Source organism: Pseudophryne corroboree, chromosome 8 (genome assembly GCF_028390025.1).
Source record: "Pseudophryne corroboree isolate aPseCor3 chromosome 8, aPseCor3.hap2, whole genome shotgun sequence".
NCBI classification, from domain to species: Eukaryota; Metazoa; Chordata; class Amphibia; order Anura; family Myobatrachidae; genus Pseudophryne; species Pseudophryne corroboree.
The window spans coordinates 328,562,741-328,589,346 of record NC_086451.1 but is presented as its reverse complement, the minus strand read 5'-3'; positions in this window follow the sequence as shown (position 1 = coordinate 328,589,346).

Below are 26,606 nucleotides of genomic sequence, written 5' to 3'. Positions count from 1 at the left end.
AGCAGCACAGCACTGCTGGTAAAAAAAACACACAAAAAAAACCTGTTCCTCTGTAACTTCTCGGCGCCCACTCAAATCCTGCACCCGGGGCACATGCCCCCTTAGCCCCCCCCCCCCTAGTTGCGGCCTTGGTGTAAGTACGCGTCCTTTATGTCTACTGATACCATAAAGTCTCCTCCCTCCAGACTGGAGATCACTGCCCGAAGAGATTCCATTTTGAATTTGAAGCTCTTCAGATAGAAATTGAGAGACTTTAAGTTCAGAATCGGTATGACCGAGCCATCCGGCTTCGGTACCACGAACAGGCTCGAATAAAAGCCTTTTCCTTGTTGTGACGGTGGTACTGTACAATGTCTAAAACCCAAGGATCCAGGTCCGAGCGAACCCAGACCTGACTGAAGAGTTTGAGACATGCCCCCACTGGAGCGGACTCCTGTAGAGGAGCCCCAGCGTCATGCGGAGGGTTTTGCAGCAGCCGTGGAGGCCTTTTGCTCCTGGGAACCTGCCACTGCAGGTGATCTTTTTCCCCTTCCCCTACCTCTCGTTGCAAGGAAGGAGCCCCCTCGCCCTCTTTTGTAATTATTGGGCCGAAAGGACTGCATCTGATAGTGAGGCATTTTCTTCTGCTGTGCAGGGACATAAGGTAGAAACGATGACTTACCCGCAGTAGCCGTAGATACCAGGTCCGCGAGGCCGTCACCAAACAAGACACCACCTTTATACGGCAGAGTCTCCATATTTTTCTTCGAATCAGCATTCCATTGACGAATCCACAATGCCCTCCTAGCCGAGACTGACATTGCATTGGCCTTTGATCCCAAAATGCCAATATCCCTTGCAGCGTCTTTCAGATACCCTGCAGCGTCCCTTATGTAACTTTAAGTTACGAGAATGCTATCCCTGTCCAGGGTATCAATTTCAGAGGATAAATTATCCGCCCATTTTTAATAGCACTACTCACCCATGCCGACTCCGCGGTAGGTCTGAGCAGTGTACCCGTAGCGACATAGATCGATTTCAATGTGCTTTCCTTATGACGATCCGCAGGAACCTTCAGGGCTGCTGTGTCCGGACTCGGAAGGGCCACCTTCTTGGACAGTCAGGATAAGGCCTTGTCCACAGAGGGGATTGACTCCCACATTTTCCTGTCCCCTAAAGGAAATGGATATGTCAGCAGAATTCTCTTGGGAATCAAAAACTTTTTGTCAGGATTTTCCCAAGCCTTTTCAAAAAGAACATTCAGTTCATGAGAGGGAGGGAACGTTACCTCAGGTTTCTTACCCTTATACATGTAGACCCTCGTATCAGGAACCTCAGGGTCCTCCGTGATATTTAACACACCCTTTATCGCCACAATCATGTACTGAATATTTTTAGCCAGTTTAGGATTCAATCTGGTATCATTATAGTCGACACAGGAATCAGAATCTGTGTCAGTATCTGTGTCCACTAACTGGGCAAATGAACGCTTCTGTGACCCCGAAGGGTTTTGTGACAATGCATCCTCCATGGACCTTCTCCATGCTCGGTGCTGTAACTCAGACAGATTTATCAAACCTCTTAGTTAACAAAGCCACATTAGCATTCAAAACACTCAACATATTCACCCAATCCGGAGTCGGCGGTGCCGACGGGGTCACTCCCACAGCCTGTACTGTCTCCACACCTACTTCCTCCTGGGAAGAGCATTCAGCCACAGACATGCCGACACACGCGCACCGACACCACCAAACACACTGGGCTCTATGGAACAGACCCACACTAAGCCTCTCAGGGAGACACAAAGGGAGTTTTCCAGCTCACACCCCAGCGACTAACTTTGATCTGAAGTGTGCAGTACACAGCCTCAGAAATGTCAGCGCTTTTCTTATCACAATAATAAGCACCAAATAAACTGTGCCCCTCCTGTTTTTCCCCTGTTACTTGTTACAGTGGAGGAGGAAGGCTCAGCGTCTCTTCAGCTCTGTGGAGAGAAAATGGCGCTGGTTAGAGCTATGAGGGCTAAGCCACGCCCCCTCAATGGCGCGCTTAAGTCCCGCTTCTTTTTAAAATATATTTATACTGGCGGGGGTATAATATGTGCCCAGGCACCATCTGTCTTTGCCAGTGTCTGATCTGAGGTTTCCAGCTGCCCAGGGCGCCCCCCTGCGCCCTGCACCCAACAGTGCCGCTTGTGTGTGTGAGCATGGCGCGCAGCGCACCCGCCGCGCGTTACCTCAGTCAGCGTCTGCCGTCTCTGAAGTCTTCTTCTCTTCTGAATACTCACCCGGCTTCTTTCTTCTGGCTCTGCAAGGGTGGTTGACGGCGCGGCTCCGGGAACGAGCATCTAGCACGGCTAGCGATCAGACCCTCTGGAGCTAATGGTGTCCAGTAGCCTAAGAAGCACATCTTTTGAACTCATTAGAAGTAGGTCTGCTTCTCTCCCCTCAGTCCCACGAAGCAGGGAGCCTGTTGCCAGCAGTGCTCCCTGAAAATAAAAAACCTAACTAAGTCTTTTTCAGGTGTACATTTTAATGCAGATTTTTCCTCGCAGCTCATGAAGCTGCGCCCTCTGGGTTTTAACGTGAAGGGATGCTGTGATAGATAAACAGGTCCAGGCAGACAGATGAGGGGTAAACCCTGTGACTAATTGAATATGCCTCTATGTGCTTCTTTAGTGGAGTGTGTAACAAAAATTAAACTTTATGAACATAATAGATACTTAAAAAGAACACAAAAGTAACAGTAACAAGTAAGACGTCCCAGCATGTATTTCTGAGTACAGTGCAATACAAACACAACAGTAGTCTGAAAATATTTTAGTTCAAATATATTAACTGAACTTCCTTCTTCATAAGTGAGCAGCTACTTCCCACAGTACCCAGGGCCAGTTCTACCATTAGGCAGCTGTCTAGGTATGCCGACCACTGGAGGTCACCACTGAATTCATCTAGCACAAAAACTGAAGTATGCAGGTCAGTAATGAACGTACAAATAGGGGCATGGGACACAAAAAGGACCATACAAATATATGACTCTGGAATTCCGACAACCGGTATCCTGAATGTTTGTATGCCAGGGAGGGAAGGTTAGCGTAAGGTTAATTAATTTCAGTCAGAATGTCGGTATTAGTGTGGTGGGGATGCTGCTGTCGGTATTCTGACTGGCGGCATCCTGTACCCAACCCCAATTAAATATCCCCACCAGACCCCATATACAGTATGATACAGTATATAAAGAATAGACGGCACTCAAGGACTTTTAAAATGAAACCATATTGTGAACAAAGTCACAAAATGTTGTGACTTTGTTTACAATAAATGTATCACTTTAAAAGTCCTTGAGTGTTGTTTCATGAAATGCACCCTAGCCCACCTAGTGGCCATCTGCATCTCCCCTTCAGGAGGTGTGGTGGTGATGGTGGTGGTCGGGGGTTTGGAGATAAGGCGTGCTAGGTTGAAGAGGGTGCAGAGAGACCTAGCACCGGCCCTGACAGTACCTGAGAATTGTGTCTGTGCCCTGCAGACACATTATACTGTATGTCCATTTTCAGGATTGTGCCCCAAGATAGGAATGTGCATGCCAAAAAAGAAACAAAGTACAGTACATCATCAAATTCTTTACTGCACATTACTTTTATGCAGGGCCGGATTAAGGTCTGTGGGGGCTCCTGGGCAACAAATTTGTGGGGCCCCCACACACTGTCCTCACAACTGCAAAAAAAACATCGGAGTAGGATTACAGCATTTACCTGCCTCCTCTCCGTCCTCCTTGGCAGCTGAGCTGTTCCTTTACTGCTGCGGCCGCCGAGGAGCTTCACTCACAGCAGTGTGAAGTCTCACAAGATAATGTCAAATCTTGTGAGACAGTTGTGAGGGGGGCCCCGGAATGACCGTCCCTTCCGCACCGCCGTTAATCCGGCTCTGCTTTTATGTACTTGAATGTTTTTACTATGTGGTATTGGTGTACAGAAAAAGGTAACCCTATAACCCCACTATCTCCCCTTACAGCTTTCAGTTCTCATCCAGGTCATTACTGAACAATACATTTGTGATTTATTTATTTTTTTACTTTATAAAGTGTGTATGAACGACTTCTCACAATGGGGGTCATTCTGACCCGTTCGCACACTGCAATTTCTCGCAGCCATGCGAACGGGTCTGAACTGCGCATGCGCGCGGCCGGCAATGTGCAGGCGCATCGGGGCGATGGGCGATGCCGTGGAGCGACAGACCTTACGAAGATGCCATTCGCAGCGGCTTACGCAAGAAGATTGACAGGCAGAAGGCGGACCTGGGCGGCAAACTCACTGTTTTCGAGGAGTGTCCGGAAAAATGCAGGCGTGCCCAGCCATTGAAGAGGAGGGTTCCTGATGTCAGCTCCAAGCCGGATCATCGCAGCCGGTGAGTAAGTCCTGAGCTGTGCAGAGGCTGCAAAAACTATTTGTTTGTGCAGCTCTCTGCACAAGCAATTGCAGCCCTGCACAGCCCTAACACCCTCCCCTGTAGGCGGCGATTACCTGGTCGCAGCAGTGCAAAAAATAGCCTGCGTGTGACTAGGTAGGAATGACCCCCAATGGCTTAATGATCTTCTATGTCTCCTTTTCTATTCACATCCACACCAAAGGTTTAGGAAAAGATGGTAGAAGATACAGAGATATATTCTATACAAGTTTAAATCTATTCAGAGGTCAAGAATCATATCTGTGTCGGTATCTAGTCACATTGATGCAGAGGCATAACTAGGGTTTATGGAGCCCAGGGCAAGATTAGGAATGGCGCCCCCTCCCCCCCAAAAAAAGGCCTCACAAAGAAACTGTGTGCACGCACCACAGGCGTGCGCCGAAAAATGGGCGTGGTGACATACCAGAAGGGGCGTGGCCACTGAAAATGGGGCCTGCCAACATGACATGCCACCTGTTTCACGTCACACTGGGAACATTCTTTTCAATTCAACATGCACCTTACCTGTATGATGGTTTCTCACAATATGGAACCTCTGAAGAACTGTATCCCCTGAGGCAGATGGCGTCTTTAGTCTGTAATCACTATTCATGTAGGAGATCACATCATCCAGTAGATGCCTGTTTGTGTAGGCATATAAACAATGTCAGTGTACATAAGGGAAATGGGTGACAAGGATGTCCTCTGCACTAGAAATTTTTTGAAATTTTTAGTTTGAATGAAAGTTTCCCCAAATTTTATGATTATAAGGAAGTTGTATCACCATTCATCATAGGGGGTGCTACCATAGACAATAAATTACAGAACAACACAGGACAGAGAAATATTGTCTCTTTGTTGGCGCACTTAAGGAGAAAGAAATATTTATTTACATTTACTATTTACATTTACTATGAATAACTAGTTTCATTAAAAAATAACTTTTATTAGTACCATTTTAAAATATTGCAATTGAGAAACATAAGTGTGAAAAAATGTGTACAAATTTGTGTAAATTCCTTGAATAAATTCACTGGTGCAAATAAATAAAAACTGATTCACAATACCTGATTTATCTGCTCAATTAATTGCATGTTAGTTTTGTGGATCGTGAATAATACACGGTAACTGTATATTTGATTAAATATTATAAGCTCTCATCAATGTGGTTATCTGGACCCCTTACTGCTGACAGCGGACCCTGTAACACCCTCTCATTATCATACATATATAATAAGAGCACAACTGATTGTCACAATTGGCATTACTATCAATCCCTGAGTATCTAGGACTTCGGCAATTATGTATAAAGTTAGGTCCCGTCAATTATGCAGGATGGTCCATTTTTTCTTTTTCCACAAATCTAGTGGATAATTGTGAATATAGATATTTAATTATAGGTAATTGTCACAATCCTGCCACATCCAGATTCCCCGTTAATATCGTAGGGTTTATTATATACAAGATGTGGTCCACAATCACACAGGCTAGATATTGCCCGCCACTAGATATGATGGGAGACTATGGGGTAAATTTACTAAGGTGGGAGATTTTTAGAAGTGGTGACGTTGCCCATAGCAACCAATCAGATTCTACTTAACATTTGTCTAGCTGCTTCTAGAAGATAATAGATACAATCTGATTGGTTGCTATGGGCAACATCACCAGTTCTAAAAATCTCCCACCTTAGTAAATTTACCCCTATATCCCAATAACAATTTTTGAAATATGGGATTTGGAAAGAATATCCCCAGTTATGGTCCTATATACAGTGATTACTACACCGTGTATAAATGAAAGGGAATTCAAATCATAAGCAGTGGACCTGTCTTATCATTTAATATATATACTTCAAGTTTATTAGAGGGCACTTGTGCTTATATCAATTGATTGGTGGGATCCTGAATGTGTGAGTTCATACTGCGGGCTCTATATCTAACAATGCACAACACATATGTTTGAAATTTATTAGTAGCCACTTGTACTTGTACCAATTGTTTGGTGGCACCCTAATATATAGATATATATATTCAGACTGCAGGCTCTATAACTAGCGGTACTGCCAGCCTGAAACTTGGTAACTGGGACTATAATAGATATAAAAGGATTTCACTAAGATCCAGTTCAAATTATACCAAAAGAACGCCCTATGTAGTTGTTGTTTCCCGGGATAAACGTATCTTTGTTATGGCGGGTTACACACTCCCAGCCAATTCTTGTAATATTACTGCTGGTCTGTGCGTACCATTATATGGGAATCAACATGTCCCACACCATGTGTGTGCTAGTGGATAGTATCTGTATAATATTATCCGTATCAAAGGAGCCGTGCCCCACTGTTATTAATGGGTAAAGGCTATAATGATAGTAATGCCAATTGTGACAATCAGTTGTGCTCTTATTATATATGTATGATAATGAGAGGGTTTTACAGGGTCCGCTGTCAGCAGTAAGGGGTCCAGATAACCACATTGATGAGAGCTTATAATATTTAATCCTATATACAGTTACCGTGTATTATTCACGATCCACAAAACTAACATGCAATTAATTGAGCAGATAAATCAGGCATTGTGAATCAGTTTTAATTTATTTGCACCAGTGAATTTATTCACGTAATTTACACAAATTAGTACACATTTTTTCACACTTATGTTTCTCAATTGCAATATTTTAAAATGGTACTAATAAAAGTTATTTTCATATAAACAAGGTCAGCATCTTGCAACAGCGGTTCAACAAGACTCACATCCTGTCCCGTGTCACATCCTGCCCCCTGCGTCTCTCAGCCACACCATCATCTCCCTCTCGTGTCATCTCAACCACACCATCACCACCCCCTGCATCATCTCTCAGCCACACCATCACCTCCTCCTGCGACGTCACTCAGCGCACCATAACCTCCCCCTGCGTTGTCACTCAGCACACCATCACCTCCTCCTGTGTTGTCACTCAGCACACCATAACCTCCCCCCTGTGTCATCACATCATCACCTCCCCCTACCTTGTCACTCAGCACACCATCATCTCACCCTGTGACGTCACTCAGCACACCATCACCTCCCCCCTGTGTCATCACTCAGCACACCATCACCTCCCCCTGCTTTCTCACTCAGCACACCATCATCTCCCCGTGTGACATCACTCAGCAAACCATCACCTCCCCCCTGCATCTTCATTCAGCACACCATCACCTTCCCCTGCTTTGTCACTCAACACACCATCATCTCCCCCTGTGACGTCACTCGACACACCATCACCTCCCCCCTGCATCTTCATTCAGCGCACCATCACCCCCCTGCGACATCACTCAGCACACCATCACCTCCCCCTGTGTTGTCATTCAGTGCACGCCATCATACTATGTGTCTCTGTGTGTGTCCCATGCGCCCTGTGCTGGCATTCTGACAGAGAGGGTGAGATGTATTAAAATACATAGCCGCCCCTCACCACCTACCGCAGCGATGCTGATTGCATATGTACAAACATATGCGATTAACATTGCAATGTGATAGACAAGCCCCCCTGCAATGCTGAATGGAGATACTCAAACTGCTGGTGGGGGGAGGGGGCATAGATTCACACACTGCTGGTGGGGGCATGGAGACACACTGGTGGAGGGAGGGGAACATGTAGACACTAGTGATGAGCGGGTTCGGTTTCTCGGAATCCGAACCCCCCCGAACTTCACCCATTTTACACGGTTCCGAGGCAGACTTGGATCCTCCCGCCTTGCTCAGTTAACCCGAGCGCGCCCGAACGTCATCATCCCACTGTCGGATTCTGGCGAGATTCGTATTCTATATAAGGAGCCACGCGTCGCCGCCATTTTCACTCGTGCATTGGAGATGATAGGGAGAGGACGTGCAGCGTTCTCTCAAATTCTGTGTTCAGTGTGCTGCAAATATCTGTGCTCAATGTGCTGCAAATATCTGTGCTCAGTGTGCTGCAAATATCTGTGCTCAGTGTGCTTGCAAATATCTGTGCTCAGTGTGCTGAAAATATCTACATTCTCTACCTGAAAAACGCTCCATATCTGTGCTGCATTGTAGTATAGGAGGACAGTGCAGAATTTTGCTGACCAGTGACCACCAGTATTATATAGCAGTATGGTACAGTAGTCCACTGCTCTACCTACCTCTGTGTCGTCAAGTATACTATCCATCCATACCTGTGGTGCATTTTAGTTGTGCGCAGTATATATAGTAGGAGGACAGTGCAGAATTTTGCTGACCACCAGTATATAATATATAGCAGTACGGTGCAGTGGGCCACTGCTCTACCTACCTCTGTGTCGTCAAGTATACTATCCATCCATACCTGTGGTGCATTTTAGTTGTGCGCAGTATTATATAGTAGGAGGACAGTGCAGAATTTTTCTGACCACCAGTATATAATATATAGCAGTACGATACAGTAGGCCACTGCTCTACCTACCTCTGTGTCGTCAAGTATACTATCCATCCATACCTGTGGTGCATTTTAGTTGTGCGCAGTATTATATAGTAGGAGGACAGTGCAGAATTTTGCTGACCACCGGTATATAATATATAGCAGTACGGTACAGTAGTCCACTGCTCTACCTACCTCTGTGTCGTCAAGTATACTATTCATCCATACCTGTGGTGCATTTTAGTTGTGCGCAGTATATATAGTAGGACAGTACAGAATTTTGCTGACCACCAGTATATAATATATAGCAGTACGGTACAGTAGGCCACTGCTCTACCTACCTCTGTGTCGTCAAGTATACTATCCATCCATACCTGTGGTGCATTTTAGCTGTGCGCAGTATTATATAGTAGGAGGACAGTGCAGAATTTTTCTGACCACCAGTATATAATATAAAGCAGTACGGTACAGTAGTCCACTGCTCTACCTACCTCTGTGTCGTCAAGGAAACTATCCATCCATACCTGTGGAGCATTTTAGTTGTGCGCAGTATATATAGTAGGAGGACAGTGCAGAATTTTGCTGACCACCAGTATATAATATATAGCAGTACGGGACAGTAGGCCATTGCTATTGATATATTACTGGCATATAATTCCACACATTCAAAAATGGAGAACAAAAATGTGGAGGGTAAAATAGGGAAAGATCAAGATCCACTTCCACCTCGTGCTGAAGCTGCTGCCACTAGTCATGGCCGAGATGATGAAATGCCATCAGCGTCGTCTGCCAAGGCCGATGCCCAATGTCATAGTAGAGAGCATATAAAATCCAAAAAACAAAAGTTCAGTAAAATGACCCAAAAATCAAAATTAAAAGCGTCTGATGAGAAGCGTAAACTTGCCAATATGCCATTTACGACACGGAGTGGCAAGGAACGGCTGAGGTCCTGGCCTATGTTCATGGCTAGTGGTTCAGATTCACATGAGGGTGGAAGCAATCATCCTCTCACTAGAAAAATGAAAAGACTTAAACTGGCAAAAGCACAGCAAAGAACTGTGCTTTCTTCTAAATCACAAATCCCCAAGGAGAGTCCAATTGTGTCGGTTGCGATGCCTGACCTTCCCAACACTGGACAGGAAGAGGTGGCGCCTTCCACCATTAGCACGCCCCCTGCAAGTGCTGGAAGGAGCACCCGCAGTCCAGTTCCTGATAGTCAAATTGAAGATGTCACTGTTGAAGTACACCAGGATGAGGATATGGGTGTTGCTAGCGCTGAGGAGGAAATTGACAAGGAGGATTCTGATGGTGAGGTGGTTTGTTTAAGTCAGGCACCCGGGGAGATACCTGTTGTCCGTGGGACGAATATGGCCATTGACATGCCTGGTCAAATTACAAAAAAAATCACCTCATCGGTGTGGAATTATTTTAACAGAAATGCGGACAACATTTGTCAAACCGTGTGTTGCCTTTGTCAAGCTGTAATAAGTAGGGGTAAGGACGTTAACCACCTAGGAACATCCTTCCTTATACGTCACCTGGAGCGCATTCATCAGAAGTCATTGACAAGTTCAAAAACTTTGAGTGACAGCGGAAGCAGTCCACTGACAACTAAAACCCTTCCTCTTGTAACCAAGCTCATGCAAACCACACCACCAACTCCCTCAGTGTCAATTTCCTCCTTAGACAGGAAAGCCAATAATCCTGCAGGCCATGTCACTGTCAAGTCTGACGAGTCCTCTCCTGCCTGGGATTCCTCCGATGCATCCTTGAGTGTAACGCCTACTGCTGCTGGCGCTGCTGATGTTGCTGCTGGGAGTCGATCGTCATCCCAGATGGGAAGTCGGAAGACCACTTGTACTACTTCCAGTAAGCAATTGACTGTCCAACAGTCCTTTGCGAGGAAGATGAAATATCACAGCAGTCATCCTACTGCAAAGCTGATAACTCAGGCCTTGGCAGCCTGGGTGGTGTTAAACGTGTGTCCAGTATCCACCGTTAATTCACAGGGAATTAGAGAATTTATTGAGTTAGTGTGTCCCCGGTACCAAATACCATCTAGGCTCCACTTCTCCTAGCAGGCGATACCGAGAATGTACACAGACCTCAGAAAAAGAGTCAACAGTGTCCTAAAAAATGCAGTTGTACCCAATGTCCACTTAACCACGGACATGTGGACAAGTGGAACAGGGCAGACTCAGGACTATATGACTGTGACAGCCCACTGGGTAGATGTATTGCCTCACAAAGCAAGAACAGCAGCGGTGGCCCCAGTAGTAGCATCTCGCAAACATCAACTCGTTCCTAGGCAGGCTACGCTTTGTATCACCGCTTTCCAGAAGAGGCACACAGCTGACAACCTCTTACGGAAACTGAGGAACATCATCGCAGAATGGCTTACCCCAATTGGACTTTCCTGGGGATTTGTGACATCGGACAACGCCACCAATATTGTGTGTGCATTACATGTGGGCAAATTCCAGCACGTCCCATGTTTTGCACATACATTGAATTTGGTGGCGCAGAATTATTTAAAAAAACGACAGGGGCGTGCAAGAGATGCCGTCGGTGGCCCGAAGAATTGCAAGCCACTTTTGGCATTCAGCCACCGCGTGCCGAAGACTGGAGCACCAGCAAACACTCCTGAACCTGCCCTACCATCATCTGAAGCAAGAGGTGGTAACGAGGTGGAATTCAACCCTCTATATGCTTCAGAGGATGGAGGAGCAGCAAAAGGCCATTCAAGCCTATACATCTGCCCACGATATAGGCAAAGGAGGGGGAATGCACCTGACTCAAGCGCAGTGGAGAATGATTTCAACATTGTGCAAGGTTCTGCAACCCTTTGAACTTGCCACACGTGAAGTCAGTTCAGACACTGCCAGCCTGAGTCAGGTCATTCCCCTCATTAGGCTTTTGCAGAAGAAGCTGGAGAGATTGAAGGAGGAGCTAAAACAGAGCGATTCCGCTAGGCATGTGGGACTTGTGGATGGAGCCCTTAATTCGCTTAACCTGGATTCACGGGTGGTCAATCTGTTGAAATCAGAGCACTACATTTTGGCCACCGTGCTCAATCCTAGGTTTAAAGCCTACGTTGTATCTCTCTTTCCGGCAGACACAAGTCTGCAGAGGTGCAAAGACCTGCTGATGAGACACTTGTCAAGTCAAGCGGAACGTGACCCGTCAACAGTTCCTCCTTCACATTCTCCCTCAACTGGGGCTGCGAGGAAAAGGCTAAGAATTCCTAGCCCACCCGCTGGCGGTGATGAAGGGCAGTCTGGAGCGAGTGCTGACATCTGGTGCAGACTGATGGACCTGCCAACGATTACTGACATGTCATCTACTGTCACTACATATGATTCTGTCACCATTGAAAGAATGGTGGAGGATTATATGAGTGACCGCACCCAAGTAGGCACGTCAGACAGTCCGTACGTATACTGACAGGAAAAAGAGGCAATTTGGAGGCCCTTGCACACACTGGCTTTATTTTACCTAAGCTGCCCCCCCTCCAGTGTGTACTCCGAAAGAGTGTTTAGTGCAGCAGCTCACCTTGTCAGCAATCGGCGTACGAGGGTACTTCCAGAAAATGTGGAGAAGATGATGTTCATCAAAATGAATTATAATCAATTCATCCGTCGAGACATTCACCAGCAATTGCCTCCAGAAAGTACACAGGGACCTGAGATGGTGGATTCCAGTGGGGACGAATTAATAATCTGTGAGGAGGGGGATGTACACAGTGAAAGGGGTGAGGAATCGGATGATGAGGAGCAGGTGGACATCTTTCCTCTGTAGAGCCAGTTTGTGCAAGGAGAGATTGATTGCTTCTTTTTTGGTGGGGGCCCAAACCAACCAGTCATTTCAGTCACAGTCGTGTGGCAGACCCTGTCACTGAAATGATGGGTTTGTTAAAGTGTGCATGTCCTGTTTATACAACATAAGGGTGGGTGGGAGGGCCCAAGGACAATTCCATCTTGCACCTTTTTTTTCTTTCATTTTTCTTTACGTCATGTGCTGTTTGGGGACAATTTTTTGAAGTGCTATCCTGTCTGAAACTGCAGTGCCACTCCTAGATGGGCCAGGTGTTTGTGTCGGCCACTTGGGTCGCTTAGCTTAGCCATCCAGCGACCTTGGTGCACCTCTTTTTTTCTTTGCATCATGTGCTGTTTGGGGACTATTTTTTGAAGTGCCATCCTGTCTGACACTGCAGTGCCACTCCTAGATGGGCCAGGTGTTTGTGTCGGCCACTTGGGTCCCTTAGCTTAGCCATCCAGCGACCTTGGTGCACCTCTTTTTTTCTTTGCATCATGTGCTGTTTGGGGACTATTTTTTTCAAGCGCCATCCTGTCTGACACTGCAGTGCCACTCCTAGATGGGCCAGGTGTTTGTGTCGGCCACTTGGGTCGCTTAGCTTAGTCAACCAGCGACCTCGATGCAAATTTTAGGACTAAAAATAATATTGTGAGGTGTGAGGTGTTCAGAATAGATTGGAAATGAGTGGAAATTATGGTTATTGAGGTTAATAATACTATGGGATCAAAATGACCCCCAAATTCTATGATTTAAGCTGTTTTTGAGGGGTTTTTGTAAAAAAAAAAAAAACGAATCCAAATCACACCCGAATCCGACAAAAAAATTTCAGGGAGGTTTTGCCAAAACGCGTCCGAATCCAAAACACGGCTGCGGAACCGAATCCAAATCCAAAACCAAAACACAAAACCCGAAAAATTTCCGGTAGACACACACATTGCTGATGGGGGGTAAAGCGGCATGGAGACACACTGGTGTGGGGAAGGGGACTTGGGTCACACACTGCTGATGGGGTGGAGCGGGGCATGGAAACACATGCAGTCAGGGTCACACAAAATATAGACAGAGGTGCCCTCACCTTGATGACTTGTAGCCTCCAGCAGCTGCTCTCTCCTCTTCCACGCTGCCAGCTAGGGCCCAGGAGAAGAGCTGTAGATGCCATTGTAGCCCCGCCCCCTGCTCGGGTCAGATGAGCATGTGCAGGGCTCCACCAATCTGGGCTCAGCACACACTCCTCTGACCCCACTGTCACAGGTTACTCTCTGCTGCTGCTCATTATCACAGAGCAGGCAGAAGCAGGCGGGTGGAGCAGGTACGATGCCCTAGCTGGCGGCGCCCCCTTCTGCTGGGCCTGCCACGATGCCCAGGGCACGTGCCCTGCGCAACCCCTCTTAGTTACGCCTCTGCATTGATGATATATCTGCTGTGGACAGTCACTAAACAATGTGACCAACCTAATATAGATTATTTACAGCACACAAGTTCTATAGTGTGTGTAAGGAGCATATGTGTCCAAGAAAAAAAGCTGCTTTACTTTGAATGAGAGGCTACAGACCATGGGTTACTTAAGGCTTCATCTCACGTTAACATCCATATTGTCTGTTTTAAAATGATTACCCTAACTCTATGGTGTATTTGCTAGGTAACAACTGATTTCGGTAGTTATTCAGGTTTGAAAGCAAACTAAAAAAGTTAGCAATTGGGCAAAACCAAGTTGCACTGCAGGTGGGGCAGATGTAATGTGCAGAGAGATTGATATTTGGGTGGGCAATATTGTTTCTATGCAGGGTAAATACTGGCATCTTAATTTCTACACCGCAATTTAGATTTAAGTTTGAACACACCCCACCCAAATCTAACTCTCTGTGTACATGTTACATCTGACCCACCTGCAGTGCAATATGGTTTTGCCCAATTGCTAACTATTTTGGTTGCTAGAAACCTGAATAAGGAACTTTGGGGGTCATTCTGATTGATTGCTAGCTGCTGTTGTTCGCAGCGCAGCGATCAGGCTACAAATCGGCATTTCTGCGCATGCATATGCACCGCAATGTGCACGTGCGATGTACGGGTACAAAGGCCTTTGTAGTTTTGCACAGGTTCTAGCGAAGCTTTCAGTCGCACGGCACAACGCAGGATGATTGACATGAAGGGGGCGTTTCTGGGTGGTAACTGACCGTTTTCAGGGAGTGCTTAGAAAAACGCAGGCGTGCCAGGGAAAATGCAGGCGTGGCTGGGCGAACGCATGGTTGGGTGTGTGACATCAAAAGCCAACCCTCCAACATTAGAATCAACGCACACGAACAATAAGTACAGGGCTGTTCTTGTTTTGCACAAAATGTTTTTGCAGGTGCTCTGCTGCACAGGCATTCGCACTTCTGCAAAGCGAAAATACACTCCCCAGTGGGCGGCAACAATGCGTTTGCACGGCTTCTAAAAACTGCTAGCGAGCGATCAACCCGGAATGACCACCTTTATTTGTTAGTTAATTATTTTAGTACTCAGTTATCTTGTAAACTGTGACTGGTCTAAAGATACTTTTTGTCTATATACATAAACCTCATATAGTCTGAGGATTGTCCATAACCTTAAACCATAACATCTTAACACTTAACTATAATAAATAAAGACACGGATACTTGGATTTGGCAGAAAATGTTAGCTATTTATTTAAATAAACCATTAACTGATGAATAATTAAACTAAAGTATGGTGGCCAGAAAGAACGGCTAAAACAACCCTATCCCATGAACAAAAACCTATCTTATAAAACTAACGTAAACCTTCCAACAAACAATAGGTATCCGCTCAACCTCCATCTTGACTACCCACCCATGAAGGTGATGAGGCTGCCCCCGTGAAGGTGGTCCAGCAGATGTAATACCAGTCAACGAAGGAGAGCGCACCTAAAAACCAACCAGCAAATGACCTCCAATCAACTCCTTTAATACAACAAAAGTTAACTTGCCGTTCTTTCCAGCCACAACAAAACCGTGACAACCCAGACCACGGAAATAGCCAACGCATAAAGCACAAGAAAACAAACACCACCAGTAGGGAGGGAGGGTGGGACGATTACAGCAGAAGAGGCTGACCCAGCCCCTTTACCAGGCTTAAAAACCCTTTCCACCTACCCCCAACATTCATTCCTATTGGCTAACAAAAAACTCCCATAATGCCTTACCGTCCTGCCCCCCAGACTAGCTGAGGTTTAACCCACTCCTCGCCTATTCTGTCAATTTGTTCTCCATAGATAAAATGGAAACCAACAATTCTTGTTAGAGATATATAACTCCTGGTTTTATGAATGACAAAGAGATTGATAAGTTTGCCTAGTCACAAAGCTGATCTGATATAGAATTGCTGCCATGGTAATTTCTAGAGATGGTTTAGGTCTCCGACAACAAAGCCCACCTTCCAGGATCAAAGGGAATCCGAGTGCCAGTTTGGATTTTCCTGCCTTGCATGGATTCCAAAACAAGGCAAAACTTCATATTCTCTGCATTGGATCTCGCATGTTTTGGAATCAATATACGTTCCTCCCAGGGCCATAACTAGGTGTGTGCCGATGGTGCCTTGCCCACAGCGCAAATGCACTGAAGGCGCACCCTCTGGCAGCACACCCCTGTACGGCCGTTCGTTCTCCCAAGGCAGTCAGTAGTGAAGTACCGTCGCCGCCGCTTGTCACCCGCCTCTGCAGGGAGTGGGAGGGCTGCCGTAGGTGGCATGTGGCAGCACACACCTTCCCCCTAGCCCTCCACTGCCGTCCCTGAGTGTCGCTGTGCCTGTAAGGGACTGGGAGCACTGCAGCAGTCATCCCCCCACTCCGTTCGTGAGACCCGTCTGCTGTCTCCTGCTGCTTCAGTACAGGACTGTGGAGAGGTGTTGCAGCTGCCTGGTCCTGGACCCGAGTGGAGGCTGTGAGTTCTGGACCCGAGGAGAAGCTGTGAGATCCGTGGATGCTGGATCGTGCCCCCCCAGGTGACTGACACGCAGAGGGTGTTTCCGACTGCCTGGAAACCCGCCACACCCTGACACTGACAGACTGTTTGTATGTGTTTGTGTGTGTAGAGCGCAGCCTCATTTACTTACGTGGAGGCTGAGCTGACAATGTAGGGGGAGCCGCAGACTCACTTCCTTACCTGGCTAGCTCCTCTCAAGCAGTTCCCATGGGCCTTTGAGACAGAGCTGGCCTGGTGAGAAAGTAGGAAGTGACTCTGCAGCAGGTTCGTGGCTCGCATGCTGGAGGGGAGCTGGCTGGTCGGGTGATGCTGATTGGGTGAGTGCTCACTGTATTCCCTCCATGTCTGTCTGTTTCTCTCTCTCTATCTCCCTGGTCTGACTCTCTCTTCATGTGTCTATCTATCCGAGTCCCTCCAAATTTCATTTTCTCTCTCCCTCCCCATGTCACTCTCTCCATATCATCTCCCTCTCTCTCTGCATGTCTGCCTCTCCCTGTTTCTGTCTCTCTCTCTCTCTCTCTTTCCCTGTGTCTGTCTCCCTCCATCTCTATCCCTGTGTGTGTGTCTCTCTTTCTCTCTCTCTCTCTAACCCTGTCTGCTCTCTCCCTGTGTGTTTCTCTCTCTGTGTCCCTCTCTCCGAGTCCCTTCTCATGTCGTTCTCTCTCTCCCTTCCCATCCCCACTCTCTCTTCATTTCCATCTCTCTCTCTGCATGTCTATCTCTACATGTGTCTCTCCTCCATACTGTATCTATATCTCTCTCTCTCTGTGTCTGTATCTCTCCTTTTGTCTATCTCTCTCCCTGTGTCTCTCTCACCCTGTCTGTCTCTCTCCCTGTGTGTGTCTCTCCCTCTCTGTCCCTCTCTTCAAGTCCCTTCTCATGTCAGTCTCTCTCTCCCTCCCACATCACTCTCTTTATTTCCGTCTCTCTCTCTGCATGTCTGTCTCTCCCTCCATACTGTGTGTCTCTCCATCTCTCCCCGTGTCTGTCTCTCTCCATCTCTCTCCTTGTGTCTCTTTCTCTCTCTGTCTCTCTCTCTCTCCGAGTCTCTTTTAATGTCAGTCTCTCCCTCCCCACGTCACTCTCTCTTTATTTCCATCGCTCTCTCTGCATGTCTGTCAGTGTCTGTCTCTCCATGTGTCTCTCCCTCCATATGCCCCCCCCCTCTCTCTCTCTCTCTCTCTCCCTCCCTGTGTCTGTCTCTCTCCATCTCTCTCCCTGTGTCTGTCTCTTTCTCTCTCCCTCTCACCATGTCTCTTCCTCCCTCCCCATGTCTGTGTGTCTCACTCTCTCTTCCTGTATCTGTCCCTCCCCATGCCTGTCTCTCTCTCTCTTTCTCCCTGTGTCCATCTCTCTCCATCTCTCTCCCTGTGTCTTTCTCTTTCTCTCTCCCTCTCACCATGTCTCCTCCTCCCTCCCCATGTCTGTGTGTCTCACTCTCTCTTCCTGTATCTGTCCCTCCCCATGCCTGTCTCTCTCTCTCTCTCGCTCCCTGTGTCTGTCTCTCTCCATGTCTGTCATTCCCTCCACATGTCACTCTGTCCATGTCTCTCTGTCTCTCCCTACCCATGCCACACTCTCTGTCCCTGTCGCTCTCCGTATGTCTGTCTGTCTCACCCTCTCTACATGTCTGACACTCTCTGTCTCTCCTTTCCCATGTCTCTCTCTCCCTCCCCATGTCCCCCTCTCTCTCCATTTCTGTCTCTATATCTCTCCCTCCCTCTTCATGTCTACTTGGCTCTGTGTGTACCGTATATTTCTTACACACATACACACTTGCAGTGGATTGGAGGTTTCCATATATGTGCGCTCTCTCTATTTCTCTCTCTCCCCCTCTATCTCATATCTGCAACCCCCTACACACACACACACACACACACACACACACACACACACACACACACACACACACACACACAAAGAAAGGTTGACTCTGATGATGACTGCCAGGGCATTTGGCATTATAGCAAAACTGGTATAAAGCAGACAGCCCATAGTTTCTCTTAAGTTCCACCTATGGGCAGCATTTTTATTTATGCCATTCTTGATTCATTCTTTACTGGTGCACAGCATTAACCCTTGGTTTACACTGGTGTTATTTTTTTGTCACTGACCATAGTGCTGCCCAGAGCTCCTAATATTTTAACCCTTGGTGTACATGGTGTTCTTTTCTTATTACTGCCCTCAGTGCAGCATTAGCCCTTTATTGGTGCACCATTACTATAATAAGTGCAGCTATTACCAGCAGTTTGGCTGTGCCCCACTGCATTCATACATTTAAGCACTGTGACTCTGCAGTTTGAGTTGCAATTTCTGAAAATACAAAAAGACTTGTTTTCAACACTACAAGAGAGTTGTTTTCTATTTTTTTTGTACAACTTGTTTGTTCAATAAAGCTCAATAGGCACCGTGCCGCACTGAGTTCATACACATAAGCACTGTGATTCCTTAGTAATGGTTGTCATTTGCATAAATAGAAAAGAAATTGGAACAACTTCTGTGTGCTGTACCCCACTGTGAATGTTCACATAAATATAAGTATAGTATATAGTATAGCAGGCCATATCCCACTGCATTTGCACAAAAAGTTCAAATAAGCAATAAATACTTTAGACAGTTGTGTTTTTGTACAACAGGTGTGTGCATTACACCACTGCATTTACATATATATAAGCACTGAGTCAATATGTATCACGATCCATTGATAAAAGAGCAGGAGCAGAAACCAAGTACTAGTGCTGTGAATGCTGCAAGTCATGATAGTACTAAAACATCTAGTAAAGGTGGTCCAGGGGGCAGAAAGTTAAGGAGGGGGCACCTGAAATCAAAATCTTTCACACTGTTAAAAAATTGGGTAGAGGTGTCACACTACAAATCGACAAATCAGTGCCCCAAAAAAGAACACTAAGGCTGAAGAACAAACTATGTGATTACAAATCCCTGAGGAAAGTCTAGGAGTGTCCATGTTAGCTATATGTGAGTTTGACATTTCTCAGACTGTACCTATAGAGAAGCCTCCTTCGCCTCCTTCCACCATTTATGCACAATCTGCAAATGTGGAGACGAGCAGTACAAATAAAATTGGTGATGATGATGACATAATAGAAAATGAGGATGCTACTGTGTAAGTGGAATAGGATGAGGGGATATTTGTGTACTATTTGATGCTACTGAAGATGATGAGGATGTTAATGATGTTGTTTGTGTAAGTCAGCCAGCCACCAGTGGCTGCAGTTATTAACTATGATAAAAAGAAAGCCAATGTAGATGCCTGGGTATGAGATCAAAAAAGCCACCTCTTGGGTGTGGAAGTATTTTTACCCAAACACCGACAATGTTTGCAAAGGCATCTACTCCATTGTGAGGCTAAATTTATTAGAGGTAGAGACGTTAACCAATTAGGCACCTCTTCTATGTTACGTCATTTGCAGTGAGTTCATAAAATGTATTTTTTAATAGTATAATAATTTAATTAATTGTAATTAACACCCTCATCAACCACCTCCTCATTAGTGATTGGAAGTAGCCTTCCAAAAATTGGTTTGTGGGGACACAAACTGACACTAACACAAAAGTGGCAGTCTGTGTTGCTGAAGTGCTTGGTTTGTTAAACTGTGCACAAAATATGCAAATATTGCAGCCGCTGAGATTTGTATTGATAGGATAATTTACAGCATGTTTGAACTGCTGCTTGTGTACAAAGATGCAATCATCGGTCAAACTTCTACCTTCTGAATTACAATATTGCTGCTGGAAGTAAGATGCTGGAGCCATTATCACTGCGTAAGGGATTTCAGTCACAAGCTATGACACCTTCCTGAAAAGGTCGTGACACATCTTCATTTCAGTCACCACTCCCCTATTAAATCCAAGAATGGTCCATACTGTAAACCACTTAGCAAATAAATCTTCCATATAACTACATTAACGAGACCATCGCGGCACAGTGTGAAATTTCAAAACAAATTGCTCCACTGCACAATTGGCTTGCATACATACCGGCTTTGCAAACCCCGTGAACAGATATTGCGATTTTTTTGCACAGCACATGCTCCTTAGCTGAACATATGTAACTTTGAGCCGCTACAGGAGATTCAGCTACACTTGCAGTTGATTGGCTAAACCCTGGTGGCAACTGGGCCATTGCATGTAAACTAATAGTCCTAAGGATATATCATGGGCATGTAGAAAGAATTGTGGGCTATTCAGAGCTGATCGTCCATAGAGATCCATCTGATTTCACTAGGGATAGGACTGGTACAAATGTGCAGATGACTACCTTTACAAGTGGATGTGTAGAAACAGTACAGACACACATATATGAACAACTGTGAATACAGTTGGAAATCTGCATGTACTTCCAAGCACAGAATCTGTGGCCAACTTGTGTGCGACTTCGAATCTGCCCCTTTACTACAAGTTAGATAGTTTAATGGCAGCCCCACCGCTAAAAGATGTATTTTTTTTTTTTTTAAATTGCCTTAATTTCTTACACTGCTATACCTAGGCATTATAACGCACTTACAATTGCAAAAATAGAAAAATAGAAATATAAGAGGCATTGATTGTGAGCTCTTGTGAGAGGAACCCTCTCTCAGCTATCAGGGCCGGTTCAAGGGCGCAGAGCGCCCCGGGCAGGAAAGGGGCGTGGCCTAATACAGGGGGCGTGGTGAGTCACGCCCCCTGTACATTGAAAGCGCCGCTTGAATGCTGAGCGGTGCGCGATGACGTCATTGCGCACCGCACAGCAAAAGGTCCTCTCCACGAAGAGAAACTAGACGCTATGCGTCTAGTTCCCTTCGTGGAGAGGACCTTTGCTGTGCGGTGCGCGATGACGTCATCGCGCACCGCTCAGCAGTTACTCTCCACGAAGGGAAACTAGACGCATAGCGTCTAGTTCCCTTCACAGGAGGCACCGAGGACGGGGACGGCAGCGGGCAGCGGAGGCGGACGGGGGACACAGCGGGCAGCAGTGGCGGATCTTGCCACGGTGCGGCGCCCTCCGGATGGCGCCAGCGCCCTCCGGAAGGCGGCGCCCCGGGCAAAAGTCCTGCTTGCCCGTGGCAAGAACCGCCACTGTCAGCTATGCAATTCATTTACAGATTACATAATTGATAAAACCCCAATGGATGGCTTTATAAATCACACTTCACCAATACTGATTAATAATTTACAGGCAGTAGGGTAGGGAAATGTTGGTTTAAACTAAGTGACTGGAAAACTCCGTGAAAAAAGTGACTTTGATAAATAACAACTAAAAGCTACCTGTCCACTTGCAGGCTGGCTAGATGAAATGGCTTGATATGAAAATGAATTGCTCTGTTAAACTTAACTTTTATTTAATCTATTTTTAACCTCTGTACAGGAAGATAATTAAATTCCTACAACCTTATGCTCTTTTATAACAAACAATAGATTTGTTCTTGTTCCTGTTAAATCAAAGCAGTAAGATTACGATCAAACACAGGTAGACTCTAGCAAATAAACCTTAAGCAAATGAATATTTAAACAGGAGATGTACAGTATATTGACTAATTTGGAAGCAGAGAAATAGATGAGAAGCTGTCAGTAATGTTTTTTTACAAAGTAGTAAAACCCCCTTAAATTGAAATAAAACTCAACACATAACGTATACTGCAACATATCTGTTTTTGATCATTAATAATAATGTCACCTTGAACTTTTTTCCCAATAGGGTCATTCTGAGCCTCACACATACACTGCCATGGTTGAGATTTTGTCACAGTGGCTTCTGTGTCTTTATGCTAATGCCACAGCCAAGATGGTGAATACTGAGATGCCCACTTGCAGCAGCTTGCGGAAATGTCCATCTCAGTGTGCATAGACACCCCATCTGATGCACCACTGAAACGTGCACTAGTCCTATGGCAGGAGCAGTTACTCAGTCAGACCATGGCCTCCTGTGTGAGAAGTTTTGTGTCTCTGAACGCAGCTACTTACAGTGACACATCCACCTGCATCTATAAAGTGGGATCCGGTCTTTAGGTCAACAGTAAGTAGGTCGACACTGTCTAGGTCAACCACTATTGGTTGACAGTAAGTAGGTCGACATAGTTTCTAGGTCGACATGTTCTATGTTGACATGACAAAAGGTGGACATGAGTTTCTAAAAAAAAATATATTTTTTATTTTTTCATAATTTACGATCCACGAGGAATACAATTGGGAATAGTAACCTGTGCCAAGCGCAGCAAGGCCCCCTGTCCAAAAGCATGGTGAGCGAAGCGTGCCATGCGAGGGGACACGGTGGACTAACTGGGGATCCCGGTCATTGTATGGAGAAAACAACACCAAAAAAAGTTTTTAAAAAACCTCATGTCGACATTTTCTCATGTCGACCTAGTACATGTCGACCTAGTGTCCCTGTCGACCTAGAACCATGTCAATCTACTTACTGTCGACCAATAGTGGTCGACCTAGAAACTGTCGACCTAAGTCTAATCTACCTAACATACCACACCCCTATTTAGCCACCCTTCCCAGGTACACCAACTGAATTCCACATCCCGAGTGTCTGATTCTGTACTGCATCTCTGAGCGCTACCATTCAGGAAGCAAGCACAGTGCAAATACACAGATTTAACACATCAGCCAATTGCATACAGCATCAATACTGCATAAAATAACATATCCAGGAAAAAATATTGGTTGCATGTATTTGGCAGGGCACAAAAGATGTAATAATTGCAATGAAGTATAATGTTACAGTTCAGTTAATCAATGCAATTAGTTGTAGACATTAATATATATGTACAACTACACTACTTACCACACAAACCACAATAAAACAATCGATATACAGTAGCTACACTATAAGACCTGGCTTCTGGCTGGCTGAAATTCCGCCCACCCCAGATGATGTAGGTGTGAGTCACATGTATGACTGGATAGACAGAGAGGGCACATGATGCTCTGGTCAGTGCTACGCTTACCAGTGCTGCCACTCCCGCCCACTCTACAGTAGAGAACATGGCCACATGCTGATGTGATTGCATTCCAACTGCATGGCTGTGCCTACTCAGGTACCCAGCATCCACAAGGAGAAGGTCAGCCATTATGCTTGTAACACAAGATGAGGGAAGGAAGTCCTGCAGTACACTGGCATTTGGGAGGATTATTGGCAGCTGCCATGAGTCGTAGTTTGTATATTCTGGGGAATGCCCCTATAAAACAGAAAGGGCCCCCCTGCAAGAAGCCCCTAGGCAACAAGGGGTCTCAAGGAGAGAAATTGCTGGGTACAGTCAAGAGGGGGAGTCACCGTTACAATGCTGCAGGCGAGTTGCAAATGAAGGGAAGCCACACTAAGTAAGGTGGCCCTTTGGGAGAAGGGGACAATGGCAAGACCCCCATGAGAAGTGCCCCCATAGTGAGGGGGTATCGCTGTATGGACAGTGTGGTTGTATGGAGTCTCAAGAACAACAGTGTGGAGGGTGTGAGGGTCTCCAGTGAGAAGGGGATGGTGCACCCAGAGACTGAGTTCCTACTGGAGGGGACTTGGGGAGTAATTCAGAGTTGATTGCAGCAGCAAATTTGATAGCAGTTGGGCAAAACCATGGGGGTAATTCTGAGTTGATCACAGCAGGAACTTTGTTAGCAGTTGGGAAAAACCATGTGCACTGCAGGGGAGGCAGATATAACATGTGCAGAGAGAGATAGATTTGGGTGTAGTGAGTTCAATCTGCAATCTAAATTGCAGTGTGAAAATAAAGCAGCCAGTATTTACACTGCACATAAACAAAATAACCCAATCAAATCTAACTCTCTCTGCAAATGTTATATCTGCCTACCCTGCAGTGCACATGGTTTTGCCCAACTGCTAAAAAATTTCTTGCTGCGATCAACTTGGATTTACCCCCCATGTGCACTGCACTGCAGGTGTGGCAGATAAAACATTTGCAGAGAGAGATAGATTTGGGTGGGTTATTTTGTTTCTGGACAGGGTAAATACTGGCTGCTTTATTTTTACACTGCAATTTAGATTTCAATTTGAACACACCCCACCCAAATCTAACTCTCTCTGCACATGTTATATCTGCCCCCCCCCCCCTGCAGTGCACATGGTTTTGCCCAACTGCTAACAAATTTACTGCTGCGATCAACTCTGAATTAGGCCCTTGGTACAGGAACCTTGCGTGACAGTCCACTGTGCACCTTATTGTGTGAGACTGCCACCTGTGATATTGTGGCACTACTAGTCCTAGGAGCAGGGGTGTATTTAGGGTCTTAGTGCCAATGGCAAACTAAGTGTCTGGTTCCCCAAATATTCCCCCCATATATCCTTTTCCCTATGCCCTATAAATTGCGTTTCTATGTGGGCAATGGGAGTTGCATGGATTTTAATATATGTACAACTTCTGAACTAGTGTATAAGCATGTAAATACCAAAGGTGTGCCCGTCATCATTCACCACCAACTTGGAAAGTTACATGTGACCTATGGATCATGTAGAGACACACATCCTAAATGGCGAACCTTATGGACATGGTCAATGCATTGTTCTCAATTAAAATGTGAATGTGTGACACAAGATAAAGTCTGCTCTAAGCATAGTCACATTATGGTACACATGTACAGTGCGGAATTGTGTATGCTTACATGCCACAAATAGACTTATGTCTGCAACCACCTTATACAAAGACTAAAAAAACTAAGCCTATAATGCAGGTTGCGGGACACAGTGGTGCAACTAACACTATCCATAAATATATAAGGGGAAATGCCAGGGGTGTAATAAGATCATTCAGAAGAAGATACACAGTATTAGAATGGGGGACAGACAGACATGGTGCGTCTCCAGGGTACTCTGATGAATAAAGAGAAGAGGACAAGTCGAGGTGACCATCAAGTATATACACATACTGGATGACATATGGAGAGTTATGGCTTACTGTCTTTATATACAGTGTGTGGTACTTTAACTGGGCCAGTCAGGGTAATCACTAACAACCCCCAGCATGGGATGGGTGCTCATATGTGATCTGCATACAGGCTGCCAATAACAGAGCTGTACCAGGCCTTGTTCCTCTTACAGTGTTAAGGAACATGCATGAAATACTCCACACATAAAATGCAACAAACATGTAGCGAGTACGAGTACCCACACACATGCCACAGACAATACCCCAGGCACACCATGCTATAAACATGTGATGACATGCAAGGGCATAAGTTCCTCCCAGTCGCCCGGAGGCAAGTTGTAGTTTGGTGCCCATCCTTAAAAAAGGGAAAAGAAATACAGTGTGTGCATGTGTCTGTATGTATATAAACACACACGACTTACAGAATTATACAGATAGCACTCTCAGCCGGTCTACAGAGGGTCAGGGTCAAACTCACGAGATTCAGCCTTCTGTAGCGTGCAGTGCTTTCACTGGTGGGTCCCATCTCACAGTCCAGCAGCAGCTGTGGGTGCATCGTCTCATGCTGCAGTGAAGGCTGAGCGGTACCAGGCAGGAGTCATCCAGTCCCCATTGCAGGTGTTAGCATTGCTCATGGTACAGAGCCAATTATCCCTGCAGCAGCAGCAGTGCATGCTCCAAAGAGCTCCATTGGAAGAGCAGCGGTCACACTTGGATCCTGCTGTGAAACTTGTTATCAAACATGCGGTGAGACAGCTCGTCACTGGCAATATGGCCTATGTGGGACCTGATATTGATTTCTTTTTAGAATTGTTGGAGTACACTCTCACGCATAATTTTTTTATGTTTGAAAACAAGTTCTACAGACAGCGAACGGGGTGTGCCATGAGTTCTTCGGTGGCACCCTCGTTCGCGAACGCAGTCATGTGGGAGATCGAACGCACATTGTTTTTTGAGAGGCCAGAAATAGCCCAAAGGTCGTTTTTGTACTACAGATACATAGACGACCTTTTGATATTTTGTCGAGGGGCAATACAAGATTTGGAGCAACTAATAGAGAAACACAATTTATCCAACAGCCCCGTGAAGTTCACCATGAATTATAGCAATGCTAAGATCTGTTTTCTAGACATTTGCAT